Source organism: Triticum dicoccoides, chromosome 3A (genome assembly GCF_002162155.2).
Source record: "Triticum dicoccoides isolate Atlit2015 ecotype Zavitan chromosome 3A, WEW_v2.0, whole genome shotgun sequence".
Taxonomy (NCBI): domain Eukaryota; kingdom Viridiplantae; phylum Streptophyta; class Magnoliopsida; order Poales; family Poaceae; genus Triticum; species Triticum dicoccoides.
This window is the reverse complement of record NC_041384.1, coordinates 379,607,102-379,621,533: the sequence shown is the minus strand read 5'-3', so window position 1 is coordinate 379,621,533 and position 14,432 is coordinate 379,607,102.

Below are 14,432 nucleotides of genomic sequence, written 5' to 3'. Positions count from 1 at the left end.
GGTTTGAATTGGACTAGGGAAGGGGGGCGGCGCCCCCCTTTCCTTCTCCTTCTCCTCCTTCCTTTACCCCTCCTAGTAGGAGTAGGAAAGGGGAGTCCTACTCCTACTAGGAGGAGGACTCCTCCACCTGGCGCGCGCTACAAGGGTCGGCCGGCCTCCCCCTTGCTCCTTTATATACGGGGGTAGGGGGCACCCTAGGACACACAAGTTGATTGTTCCAAGCCGTCTGCGGTGCCCCCCTCCACCATAATCCACCTCGATCATATTGTAGTGGTGCTTAGGCGAAGCCCTGCGTCGATAGCAACATCATCACCATCATCATGCGGTCGTGCTGACGGAACTCTCCTGTGAAGCTCTGCTAGATCGGAGTTCATGGGACGTCATCGAGATGAACGTGTGCTGAACTCGAAGGTGCCGTACGTTCGGTACTTGGATTGGTCGGATCGTGAAGGCGTACGACTACATCAACCGCGTTCTCATAACGCTTCCGCTTACGGTCTAAGAGGGTACATGGACGATACTCTCGTCTCTCGTTGCTATGCATCACCATGATCTTGCGTGTGCGCAGGAATTTTTTTGAAATTACTACGTTCCCCAACAGTGGCATCCGAGCCAGGTTTATGCGTAGATGTTATATGCACGAGTAGAACACAAGTGAGTTTTGGGCGATACAAGTCATACTTCTTACCATCATGTCATACTTTGGTTCGGCGGTATTGTTGGATGAAGCGGCCCAGACCGACATTGCACGTACGCTTACGCGAGACTGGTTCTACCGATGTGCTTTGCACACAGGTGGCTGGCGGGTGTCAGTTTCTCCAAATTTAGTTGAACCGAGTGTGACTACGCCCGGTCCTTGTTGAAGGTTAAAACAACACTAACTTGACGAAATATCGTTGTGGTTTTGATGCGTAGGTAAGAACGGTTCTTGCTCAGCCCGTAGCAGCCATGTAAAACTTGCAACAACAATGTAGAGGACATCTAACTTGTTTTTGCAAGGCATGTTGTGATGTGATATGGTCAAGGCATGATGCTATATTTTATTGTATCAGATGATCATGTTTTGTAACGGAGTTATCGGCAACTGGCAGTAGCCATATGGTTGTCACTTTATTGTATGCAATGCAATCACCCTGTAATTGCTTTACTTTATCACTAAACGATAGCGATAGTCGTAGAAGTAATATTTGGCGAGACGACAATGATGCTACGATCGAGATCAAGGTGTCGCGCCGGTGACGATGGTGATCATGACGGTGCGTTGGAGATGGATATCAAAGGCACAAGATGATGATGGCCATATCATATCACTTATATTGATTGCATGTGATGTTTATCCTTTATGCATCTTATTCTGCTTGATTGACGGTAGCATTATAAGATGATCTCTCACTAAATTTCAAGGTACAAGTGTTCTCTCTGAGTATGCACCGTTGTCAAAGTTCGTCGTGCTGAGACACCACGTGATGATCGGGTGTGATAAGCTCTACGTTCACATACAACGGGTGCAAGCTAGTTTTGCACACGCAGAAATACTCGGGTTAAACTTGACGAGCCTAGCATATCCAGATATGGCCTCGGAACATTGAGACCAAAAGGTCGAGCGTGAATCATATAGTAGATATGATCAACATAGTGATGTTCACCATTGAAAACTACTCCATTTCACGTGATGATCGGACATGGTTTAGTTGATTTGGATCACATGATCACTTATATGATTAGAGGGATTTCTATCTAAGTGGGAGTTTTTAAATATGATTCATTGAACTTTAATTTATCATGAACTTAGTACCTGATAGTATTTTTCTTGTCTATGTTGTTGTAGATAGATGGCCCGTGGTGTTGTTCCATTGAATTTTAATGCGTTCCTTGAGAAAGCAAAGTTGAAAGATGATGGTAGCAATTACACGGACTGGGTCTGTAACTTGAGGATTATCCTCATTGCTGCACAGAAGAATTACGTCCTGGAAGCACCGCTAGGTGCCAAACCTGCTGCAGGAGCTGAACTAGATGTTATGAACGTCTGGCAAAGCAAAGCTACTAACTACTCGATAGTTATGTGTGCCATGCTTTACGGCTTAGAACCAGGACTTCAATGACGTTTTGAACGTCATGGAGCATATGAGATGTTCCAGGAGTTGAAGTTAATATTTCAAGCAAATGTCCGAATTGAGAGATATGAGGTCTCCAATAAGTTCTACAGCTGCAAGATGGAGGAGAATAGTTCTGTCGGTGAACATATACTCAAAATGTCTGGGTATAACAATCACTTGATTCAACTGGGAGTTAATCTTCTGGATGATAGTGTCATTGACAGAATTCTTCAATCACTGCCACCAAGCTACAAGAGCTTTGTGATGAACTATAACATGCAAGGGATGGATAAGACAATTCCCGATCTCTTCGCAATGCTAAAGGCTACGGAGGTAGAAATCAAGAAGGAGCATCAAGTGTTGATGGTCAACAAGACCACCAGTTTCAAGAAAAAGGGTAAAGGGAAGAAAAAAGGGAACTTCAAGAAGAACGGAAAACAAGTTGCTGCTCAAGAGAAGAAACCCAAGTCTGGACCTAAGCCTGAGACTGGGTGCTTCTACTGCAAAGAGACTGGTCACTGGAAGCGGAACTACCCTAAGTATTTGGCGGATAATAAGGATGGCAAGGTGAACAAAGGTATATGTGATATACATGTTATTGATGTGTACCTTAATAAAGCTCGCTGTAGCACCTGGGTATTTGATACTGGTTCTGTTGCTAATATTTGCAACTCGAAACAGGGACTACAGATTAAGCGAAGATTGGCTAAGGACGAGGTGATGATGCGCGTGGGAAATGGTTCCAAAGTCGATGTGATCGAGGTCGGCATGCTACCTCTACATCTACCTTCGGGATTAGTTTTAGACCTGAATAATTGTTATTTGGTGCCAGCGTTGAGCATGAACATTATATCTGGATCTTGTTTGATGCGAGACGGTTATTCATTAAAATCAGAGTTGTTCTATTTATATGAGTAATATCTTTTATGGTCATGCACCCTTGAAGAGTGGTCTATTTTTAATGAATCTCGATAGTAGTGATAAACATATTCATAATGTTGAAGCCAAAAGATGGAGAGTTGATAATGATAGTGAAACTTATTTGTGGCACTGTCGTTTAGGTCATATTGGTGTAAATGTTGGGGATCGTAGCAAATTTTAAAATTTTCTACACATCACCAAGATCAATCTATGGAGTCATATAGCAACGAGAGGGAGAGGAGTGCATCTACATACCCTTGTAGATCGCGAGCGGAAGCGTTCAAGAGAACGGGGTTGATGGAGTCGTACTCGTCGTGATCCAAATCACCGATGATCCTAGCGCCGAACGGATGGCACCTCCGTGTTCAACACACGTACGGAGCGGAGACGTCTCCCGCGCCTTGATCCAGCAAGGAGGAGGGAGAGGTTGAGGAAGAGAGCTCCAACAGCAGCACGACGGCGTGGTGGTGGTGGAGCAGCAGTACTCCGGCAGGGCTTCGCCAAGCTCTTAACGGAGGAGGAGAGGTGTTGGGGAGGGGAGGGGCTGCGCCATTGATGTGGTGTGCAGTCCTCCCCTTGCCCCTCTATTTATAGGGGAAGGGGAAGGGGGCCGGCCCCCTCTAGATGAGATCTAGAGGGGGGCGGCGGCCAAGGGGAGGGGCTTGCCCCCCAAGCAAAGGGGGGCGTCCCCTCTAGGGTCCCCCCAACCCTAGGCACATGGGCCCAAGGGGGGATGCGCCCAGCCCTCCAAGGGATGGTTCCCTTTCCTCTACGGCCCATGAGGCCCTCCGAGAGAGGTGGCCCCTCTCGGTGGACCCCCAGAACCCCTCCGGTGGCCCCGGTATAATACCGACATGCCCCCGAACCTTTCCGGTGACCGTATGACAACTTCCCACATATAAATATTCACCTCCGGACCATTCCGGAACTCCTCGTGACGTCCGGGATCTCATCCGGGACTCCGAACAACATTCGGTAATCACATATAAGTCTTCCTAATAACCCTAGCATCATCGAACCTTAAGTGTGTAGACCATACGGGTTCGGGAACCATGCAGACATGACCGAGACAACTCTCCGACCAATAACCAACAGCAGGATTTGGATACCCATGTTGGCTCCCACATGTTCCACGATGATCTCATTAGATGAACCATGATGTCGAGGATTCAAGCAATCCCGTATACAATTCCCTTTGTCAATCGGTACGTTACTTGCCCGAGATTCGATCGTCGGTATCCCAATACCTCGTTCAATCTCGCTACCGACAAGTCACTTTACTCGTTCTATAACACATCATCCCATGACCAACCCTTAGTCACATTGATCTCATTACGATGATGTCTTACTGAGTGGGCCCAGAGATACCTCTCCGTCATACGGAGTGACAAATCCCACTCTCGATTCGTGCCAACCCAACAGACACTTTCGGAGATACCCGTAGTGCACCTTTATAGTCACCCAGTTACGTTGTGACGTTTGGCACACCCAAAGTATTCCTACAGTATCTGGGAGTTGCACAATCTCATGGTCTAAGGAAAAGATACTTGACATTAGAAAAGCTTTAGCAGACGAACTACACGATCTTGCGCTATGCTTAGGATTGGGTCTTGTCCATCACATCATTCTCCTAATGATGTGATCCCGTTATCAATGACATCCAATGTCCATGGACAGGAAACCGTAACCATCTATTGATCAACGAGCTAGTCAACTAGAGGCTCACTAGGGACATGTTGTGGTCTATGTATTCACACATGTATTACGATTTCCGGATAACACAATTATAGCATGAACGAAAGACAATTATCATGAACAAGGAGATATAATAATAACCATTTTATTATTGCCTCTAGGGCATATTTCCAACAGTCTCCCACTTGCACTAGAGTCAATAATCTAGTTACATTTTGATGAATCGAACACCCATAAAGTTCTGGTGTTGATCATGTTTTGCTCGAGGAAGAGGTTTAGTCAACCGATCTGCGACATTCAGGTCCGTATGCACTTTACAAATATCTATGTCTCCATTTTGAACATTTTCACGAATGGAGTTGAAGCGATGCTTGATATGCCTGGTCTTCCTGTGAAACCTGGGCTCCTTGGCAAGGGCAATAGCTCCAGTGTTGTCACAGAAGAGAGTCATCGGGCCCGACGCATTGGGAATAACTCCTAGGTCGGTAATGAACTCCTTCATCCAGATTGCTTCTTGTGCTGCCTCCGAGGCTGCCATGTACTCTGCTTCACATGTAGACCCCGCCACGACGCTTTGCTTGCAACTGCATCAGCTGACTGCCCCACTATTCAAAATACACACGTATCCGGTTTGTGACTTAGAGTCATCCAGATCTGTGTCGAAGCTAGCATCAACGTAACCCTTTATGACGAGCTCTTCGTCACCTCCATAAACGAGAAACATATCCTTAGTCCTCTTCAGGTACTTCAGGATATTCTTGACCGCTGTCCAGTGTTCCATGCCGGGGTTACTTTGGTACCTTCCTACCAAACTCACGGAAAGGTTTACATCAGGTCTGGTACACAACATGGCATACATATTAGACCCTATGGCCAAGGCATAGGGGACGACACTCATCTTTTCTCTATCTTCTGCCGTGGTCGGGCATTGAGCCGTGCTCAATCTCACACCTTGCAATACAGGCAAGAACCCCTACTTGGACTGATCCATATTGCACTTCTTCAATATCTTGTCAAGGTACGTACTTTGTGAAAGACCAATGAGGCGTCTTGATCTATCTCTATAGATCTTGATGCCTAATATATAAGCAGCTTCTCCAAGATCCTTCATTGAAAAACACTTGTTCAAGTAGGCCTTTATGCTTCCCAAGAATTCTATATCATTTCCCATCAATAGTATGTCATCCACATATAATTTGAGAAATGCTACAGAGCTCCCACTCACTTTCTTGTAAACACAGGCTTCTCCATAAGTCTGCGTAAACCCAAATGCTTTGATCATCTCATCAAATCGAATGTTCCAACTCCGAGATGCTTGCACCAGCCCATAGATTGAGCGCTGGAGCTTGCACACCTTGTCAGCATTCTTAGGATCGACAAAACCTTCCGGCTGCATCATATACAATTCTCCCTTAAGGAAACCATTAAGGAATGCCGTTTTGACGTCCATTTGCCATATCTCATAATCATATAATGCGACAATTGCTAACATGATTCGGACGGACTTCAGCTTCGCTACGGGTGAGAAAGTCTCATCGTAGTCAACCCCTTGAACTTGTCGATAAACCTTAGCGACAAGCCGAGCCTTATAGATGGTCACATTACCATCCGCGTCTGTCTTCTTCTTAAAGATCCATTTATTTTCTATGGCTCGCCGATCATCGGGCAAGTCAGTCAAAGTCCATACTTCATTTTCATACATGGATCCTATCTCGGATTTCATGGCTTCCAGCCATTTGTCAGAATCTGGGCCCGCCATCGCTTCTTCATAGTTTGAAGGTTCACCATAGTCTAACGACATGATTTCCAGGACAGAGTTGCCATACCACTCTGGTGCGGAACGTGTCCTTGTGGACCTACGAAGTTTAGTAGCAACTTGATCTGAAGTTTCATGATCATCATCATTAACTTCCTCTCTAGTCGATGCAGGCACCTCAGGAACATTTTCTTGAGCTGCGCCACTCTCCGATTCAAGAGGAAATACTTCATCAAGTTCTACTTTCCTCCCACTTACTTCTTTCGAGAGAAACTCTTTCTCTAGAAAGGATCCATTCTTAGCAACAAAGATCTTTCCTTCGGATCTGAGGTAGAAGGTATACCCAATAGTTTCTTTAGGGTATCCTATGAAGACACATTTTTCTGATTCGGGTTCGAGCTTTTCAGGTTGAAGTTTCTTGACATAAGCATCGCATCCCCAAACTTTCAGAAACGACAGCTTAGGTTTCTTACCAAACCACAATTCATACGGTGTCGTCTCCACGGATTTCGACGGAGCCCTATTTAAAGTGAATGCGGCAGCTCTATAGCATAACCCCAAAATGACAGCGGTAGATCGGTAAGAGACATCATAGATTGTACCATATCCAATAGAGTGCGATTACGATGTTCGGACACACCATTACGCTGAGGTGTTCCAGGCGGCGTGAGTTGTGAAACTATTCCACATTTCCTTAAGTGTGTGCCAAATTCATGACTTAGATATTCTCCCCCACGATCTGATCGTAAGAACTTGATTTTCCTGTCACGTTGATTCTCAACCTCACTCTAAAATTCCTTGAACTTTTCAAAGGTCTCAGACTTGTGTTTCATTAAGTAGACATACCCATATCTACTCAAGTCATCAGTGAGGGTGAGAACATAACGATAGCCACCGCGAGCCTCTACACTCATTGGACCGCACACATCAGTATGTATGATTTCCAATAAGTTGGTTGCTCGCTCCATTGTTCCGGAGAACGGAGTCTTGGTCATTTTGCCCATGAGGCATGGTTCGCACGTGTCAAATGATTCATAATCAAGAGACTCCAAAAGTCCATCTACATGGAGTTTCTTCATGCGTTTGACACCAATGTGACCAAGGCGGCAGTGCCACAAGTATGTGGGGCTATCATTATCAACCTTACATCTTTTGGCATTCACACTATGAATATGTGTAACATCACGTTCGAGATTAAATAAGAATAAACCATTGACCAGCGGGGCATGACCATAAAACATGTCTCTCATATAAATAGAACAACCATTATTCTTAGATTTAAATGAGTAGCCATCTCGTATTAAACGAGATCCAGATACAATGTTCATGCTCAAAGCTGGTACTAAATAACAATTATTGAGGTTTAAAACTAATCCCGTAGGTAAATGTAGAGGTAGCGTGCCGAAGGTAATCACATCGACCTTGGAACCATTCCCGACGCGCATCGTCACCTCGTCCTTCGCCAGTCTCCGTTTATTCCGCAGTTCCTTTGGCATTGCCGGCCTTCTTATCCGCTAAGTACTTGGGGCAGTTCCGCTTCCAATGACCGTTTCCCTTGCAATAAAAGCACTCAGTCTCAGACTTGGGTCCATTCTTTGGCTTCTTCCTGGCAGCTTGCTTACCGGGCGAGGCAACTCCCTTGCCGTCCTTCTTGAAGTTCTTTTTACCCTTGCCTTTCTTGAACTTAGTGGTTTTATTCACCATCAACACTTGATGTTCCTTTTTGATTTCCACCTCTGCTGATTTCAGCATTGAATATACCTCAGGAATGGTCTTTTCCATCCCCTGCATATTGAAGTTCATCACAAAGCTCTTGTAGCTAGGTGGGAGCGACTGAAGGATTCTGTCAACGACCGCATCATTCGAGAGATTAACTCCCAGCTGAGACAAGCGGTTGTGCAACCCAGACATTTTGAGTATGTGCTCGCTGACGGAACTATTCTCCTCCATCTTACAACTGTAGAACTTGTCGGAGACTTCATATCTCTCGACCCGGGCATGAGCTTGGAAAACCATTTTCAGCTCTTGGAACATCTCATATGCTCCGTGTTGCTCAAAACGCTTTTGGAGCCCCGGTTCTAAGCTGTAAAGCATGCCGCACTGAACCAAGGAGTAATCATCAGTACGCGTCTGCCAAGCGTTCATAACGTCTTGTTATGCTGGGAAAACAGGTGCTTCACCTAGCGGTGCATCAAGGACATATGCTTTCGTGGCATCTATGAGGATAATCCTTAGGTTACGGACCTAGTCCGTGTAGTTGCTGTCATCGTCTTTCAGCTTGGTTTTCTCTAGGAACGCGTTGAAGTTGAGGGCAACATTAGCGTGGGCCATTTGATCTACAAGACATATTGCAAAGATTTTAGACTATGTTCATGATAATTAAGTTCATCTAATCAAATTATTTAATGAACTCCCTCTCAGATAGACATCCCTCTAGTCATCTAAGTGATACATGATATGAGTCAACTAGGCCGTGTCCGATCGTCATGTGAGACGGACTAGTCATCATCGGTGAACATTTTCATGTTGATCGTATCTTCTATACGACTCATGTTCGACCTTTCGGTCTTCCGTGTTCCGTGGCCATGTTTGTACATGCTAGGCTCGTCAAGTCAACTAAGTGTATTGCGTGTGTAAATCTGGCTTACACCCGTTGTATGCGAATGTTAGAACCTATCTGATGTCTACTACACAACCTTCTTCTTGTAGACGTTGTTGGGCCTCCAAGTGCAGAGGTTTGTAGGACAGTAGCAAATTTCCCTCAAGTGGACGACCTAAGGTTTATCAATCCGTAGGAGGCGTAGGATGAAGATGGTATCTCTCAAGCAACCCTGCAACCAAATAACAAAGAGTCTCTTGTGTCCCCAACAAACCCAATACAATGGTAAATGGTATAGGTGCACTAGTTCGGCGAAGATATGGTAAAACAAGTGGTATATGGATAGTAGGTAAAGGTATTTGTAATCTGCAATAATAATAAAAACAGCAAGGTAACTAATGGTAAAAGTGAGCATAAACGGTATTGCAATGCTAGGAAACAAGGCCTAGGGTTCATACTTTCACTAGTGTAAGTCCTCTCAACAATACTAACATAATTGGATCATAAAACTATCCCTCAACATGCAACAAAGAGTCACTCCAAAGTCACTAATAGCAGAGAACGAACAAAGAGATTATGGTAGGGTACGAAACCACCTCAAAGTTATTCTTTCCAATCAATCCGCTGGGCTATTCCTATAGGTGTCACAAACAACCCTAGAGTTCGTACTAGAATAACACCTTAAGACACAAATCAATCAAAACCCTAATGTCACCTAGATACTCCAATGTCACCTCAAGTATCCGTGGGTATGATTATACGATATGCATCACACAATCTCAGATTCATCTATTCAACCAACACATAGAACCTCAAAGAGTGCCCCAAAGTTCCTACCGGAGAATCACGACGAAAACATGTGCCAACCCCTATGCATAGGTTCATGGGCGGAACCCGCAAGTTGATCACCAAAACATACATCAAGTGAATCACGTGGTATCCCATTGTCACCACAGATACGCACGGCAAGACATACATCAAGTGTTCTCAAATCTTTAAAGACTCAATCCGATAAGATTACTTCAAAGGGGAAACTCAATTCATTACAAGAGAGAAGAGGGGGAGGAGAAACATAAGATCCAACTATAATAGCAAAGCTCGCGATACATCAAGATCGTGCCAAATCAAGAACACGAGAGAGAGAGAGATCAAACACATAGCTACTGGTACATACCCTCAGCCCCGAGGGAGAACTACTCCCTCCTCGTCATGGAGAGCACCGGGATGATGAAGAGGCCACCGGTGAGGGTTCCCCCCTCCGGCAGGGTGCCGGAACAGGGTCCCGATTGACTTTTGGTGGCTACGGAGGCTTCTAGCGGTGAAACTCCCGATCTATTGTGTGTTTTGGAAGTTTTAGGTCACGTGGGTATATATGGGTGCAGGGAGGACGTCAGAGGAGCCACAGGGGTCCCACGAGATAGGGGGCGCGCCCTAGGGGGGCGCCCCCACCCTCGTGAGCACCTCGTGTCTCCCCTGGCGTGGGGTCCAAGTCCATCAGGTGTGTTTCCTTCCAAAAATAACTTCTCCGGTTGATTTCGTTCCATTTCGACTCCGTCTGATATTCCTTTTCTTCGAAACACTGAAATAGGCATAAAACAGCAAATCTGGGCTGGGCCTCCGGTTAATAGGTTAGTCCCAAAAATAAATAAAAGTGGATAATAAAGCCCAATATTGCCTAAAACAGTAGATAATATAGCATGGAGCAATAAAAAATTATAGATACATTGGAGACGTATCAAGCATCCCCAAGCTTAATTCCTGCTCGTCCTCGAGTAGGTAAATGATAAAAAGATAATTTTTGATGTGGAATGCTAGTTGGCATAATTTCAATGTAATTCTTCCTACTTGTGATATGAATATTCAGATCCATAAGATTCAAGACAAAATTTCATATTGACATAAAAATAATAATACTTCAAGCATACTAACAAAGCAATTATGTCTTCTCAAAATAACATGGCGAAAGAAAGTTATCCCTACAAAATCATATAGTCTGGCTATGCTCCATCTTCACCACACAAAATATTTAAATCATGCACAACCCCGATGACAAGCCAAGCAATTGTTTCATACTTTTGATGTTCTCAAACTTTTTCAATCTTCATGCAATACATGAGCGTGAGCCATGGATATAGCACTATACGTGGAATAGAATGGTGGTTGTGGAGAAGACAAAAAGGGAGAAGATAGTCTCACATTGACTAGGCGTATCAACGGGCTATGGAGATGCCCATCAATAGATATCAATGTGAGTGAGTAGGGATTGCCATGCAACGGATGCACTAGAGCTGTAAATGTATGAAAGCTCAACAAAAGAAACTAGTGGTGTGCATCCAACTTGCTTGCTCACGAAGACCTAGGGCAATTTGAGGAAGCCCATCATTGGAATATACAAGCCAAGTTCTATAATGTAAAATTCCCACTAGTATATGAAAGTGACATAACGAGAGACTCTCTATATGAAGAACGTGGTGATACTTTGAAGCACAATATATGATATTCGCTATATCATGGTGCTACTTTTAAGCACAAGTGTGGAAAAAAGGATAGTAGCATTGCCCCTTTTTTATTTATTTTCTTTTTTTATTTGGCCTTTCCTTTCTTTTTTTGTCCTTTCCCTTTTTTTGCCCTTTTTTTGGGACAATGTTCTATTGAATGGTGATCATCACACTTCTATTTATTTACAACTCAAGAATTACAACTCGATACTAGAACAAAGATGACTCTATATGAATGCCTCCGGTGGTGTACCGGGATATGCAATGAATCAAGAGTGACATGTATGAAAGAATTATGAATGGTGGCTTTGCCACAAATACAATGTCAACTACATGATCATGCAAAGCAATATGGCAATGATGAAGCGTGTCATAATAAACAGAACGGTGGAAAGTTGCATGGCAATATATCTCGGAATGGCTATGGAAATGCCATAATAGGTAGGTATGGTGGCTGTTTTGAGGAAGGTATATGGTGGGTTTATGGTACCGGCGAAAGTTGCGCGGTACTAGAGAGGCTAGCAAAGGTGGAAGGGTGAGAGTGTGTATAATCCATGGACTCAACATTAGTCATAAAGAACTCACATACTTATTGCAAAAATCTATTAGTTATCGAAACAAAGTACTACGCGCATGCTCCTAGGGGGATAGATTGGTAGGAAAAGACCATCGCTCGTCCCCAACCGCCACTCATAAGGAAGACAATCAATAAACACCTCATGCTCCGACTTCATTACATAACGGTTCACCATACGTGCATGTTACGGGAATCACAAACTTCAACACAAGTATCTCTCAAATTCACAACTACTCAACTAGCACGACTTTGATATTATTACCTCTATATCTCAAAACAATCATCAAGCATCAAACTTCTCTTAGTATTCAACACACTCATAAGAGAATTTTTATTATTCTTGAATACCTAGCATATTAGGATTTTAAGCAAATTACCATGCTATTTAAGACTCTCAAAATAATCTAAGTGAATCATGATAGATCAATAGTTTCTATAAAACGAATCCACCACCGTGCTCTAAAAGATATAAGTGAAGTACTAGATCAAACAACAAACTACTCCGAAGGATATAAGTGAAGATCAATGAGTAGTCGAATAATTATGCAACTATGTGAAGACTCTAACATTTAATAATTTCAGATCTTGGTACTTTATTCAAACAGCAAGCAAAGCAAAATAAAATGACATCTAAGAATAGCAAACATCATGTGAAGAAGCAAAAACTTAGGATCAACCGATACTAACCGATAGTTGTTGAAGAAGAAAGGTGGGATGCCAACCGGGGCATCCCCAAGCTTAGATGCTTGAGACTTCTTGAAATCTTATCTTCGGGTGCCTTGGGCATCCCCAAGCTTGAGCTTTTGTGTCTCCTTAATTCCTCTCATATCACGGTCTCCCTAAATCTCAAAAGCTTCATCCACACAAAACTCAACAAGGACTCGTGAGATAAGTTAGTATAAACCATTGCAAAAACCTTATCATACTCTACTGTAGAAAATCACTAAAATTATTATTCAACATTGCATACTAAATGCCTCTGCATATTTAATAGTCCTATCCTCAAATAGAATCATTAAAGAAGCAAACATATGCAAACAATGCAAACATAACAGCAATCTGCCTAAACAGGATAGTCTGTAAAGAATGCTGCAACATCCATACTTCCGTAGCTCCAAAAATTATGAAAGAAAATTACCACTGTAGTAAATTTATCAGAGCTTAATATGCAAAAGGTTTCAACATTTTATCACATTCTGACTTTTCTAGGGAATTATTGCAACAGCGGTAAACTTTCTGTTTTCAAACAGCAACATGTATACTTGTAACATAGGCATAGTAAAGGCTATCAATGCCACTTTTATTGAAATAAAAGATGCAAAACATTACTATAAATAACAGCAAGCAAATCCTAACAAAATAAATTGATGCTCCAAGCAAAACACATATCATGTGGCGAATAAAAATATAGCTCCAAGTAAAGTTACCGATGGACGAAGACGAAAGAGGGGATGCCTTCCGGGGCATCCCCACGCTTAGGCTCTTGGTTGTCCTTGAATATTACCTTTGGGTGCCTTGGGAATCCCCAAGCTTAGGCTCTTGCCACTCCTTATTCCATGGTCCATCGAATCCTTACCCAAAACTTGAAAACTTCACAACACAAAACTTAACAGAAAACTCGTAAGCTCCGTTAGTATAAGAAAATAAATCACCACTTCAAGGTACTGTAATGAACTCATTATTTATTTATATTGGTGTTAAACCTACTGTATTACAACTTCTCTATGGTTTATAAACTATTTTACTAGCCATAGATTCATCAAAATAAGTAAACAACACATGAAAAACAGAATCTGTTAAAAACAGAACAGTCTGTAGTAATCTGGATCAAACGTATACTTCTGGAACTCATAAAATTTCCAAATAAATTTCTGGACCTGAGGAATTTATCTATTAATCATATTCAAAAATAATTATCTAAATAGCACTCTCCAAATAAAAATGGCAGCAATTCTCGTGAGCGCTAAAGTTTCTGTTTTTGACAGCATGATCAACAAGACTTTCCCCAAGTCTTCCCAAAGGTTCTACTTGGCACAAACACTAATTAAAAGCATAAAACCACATCTAAGCAGAGGCTATATGAATTATTTATTACTAAATAGGAGCTAAAATCAAGGAATAAAAATAAAATTGGGTTGCCTCCCAACAAGCGCTATCGTTTAACGCCCCTAGCTAGGCATGATGATTTCAATGATGCTCATATAAAAGATAAGAATTGAAACATAAAGAGAGCATCATTAAGAATAGGACTAGCACATTTAAGTCTAACATAATTCCTATGCATAGGGTT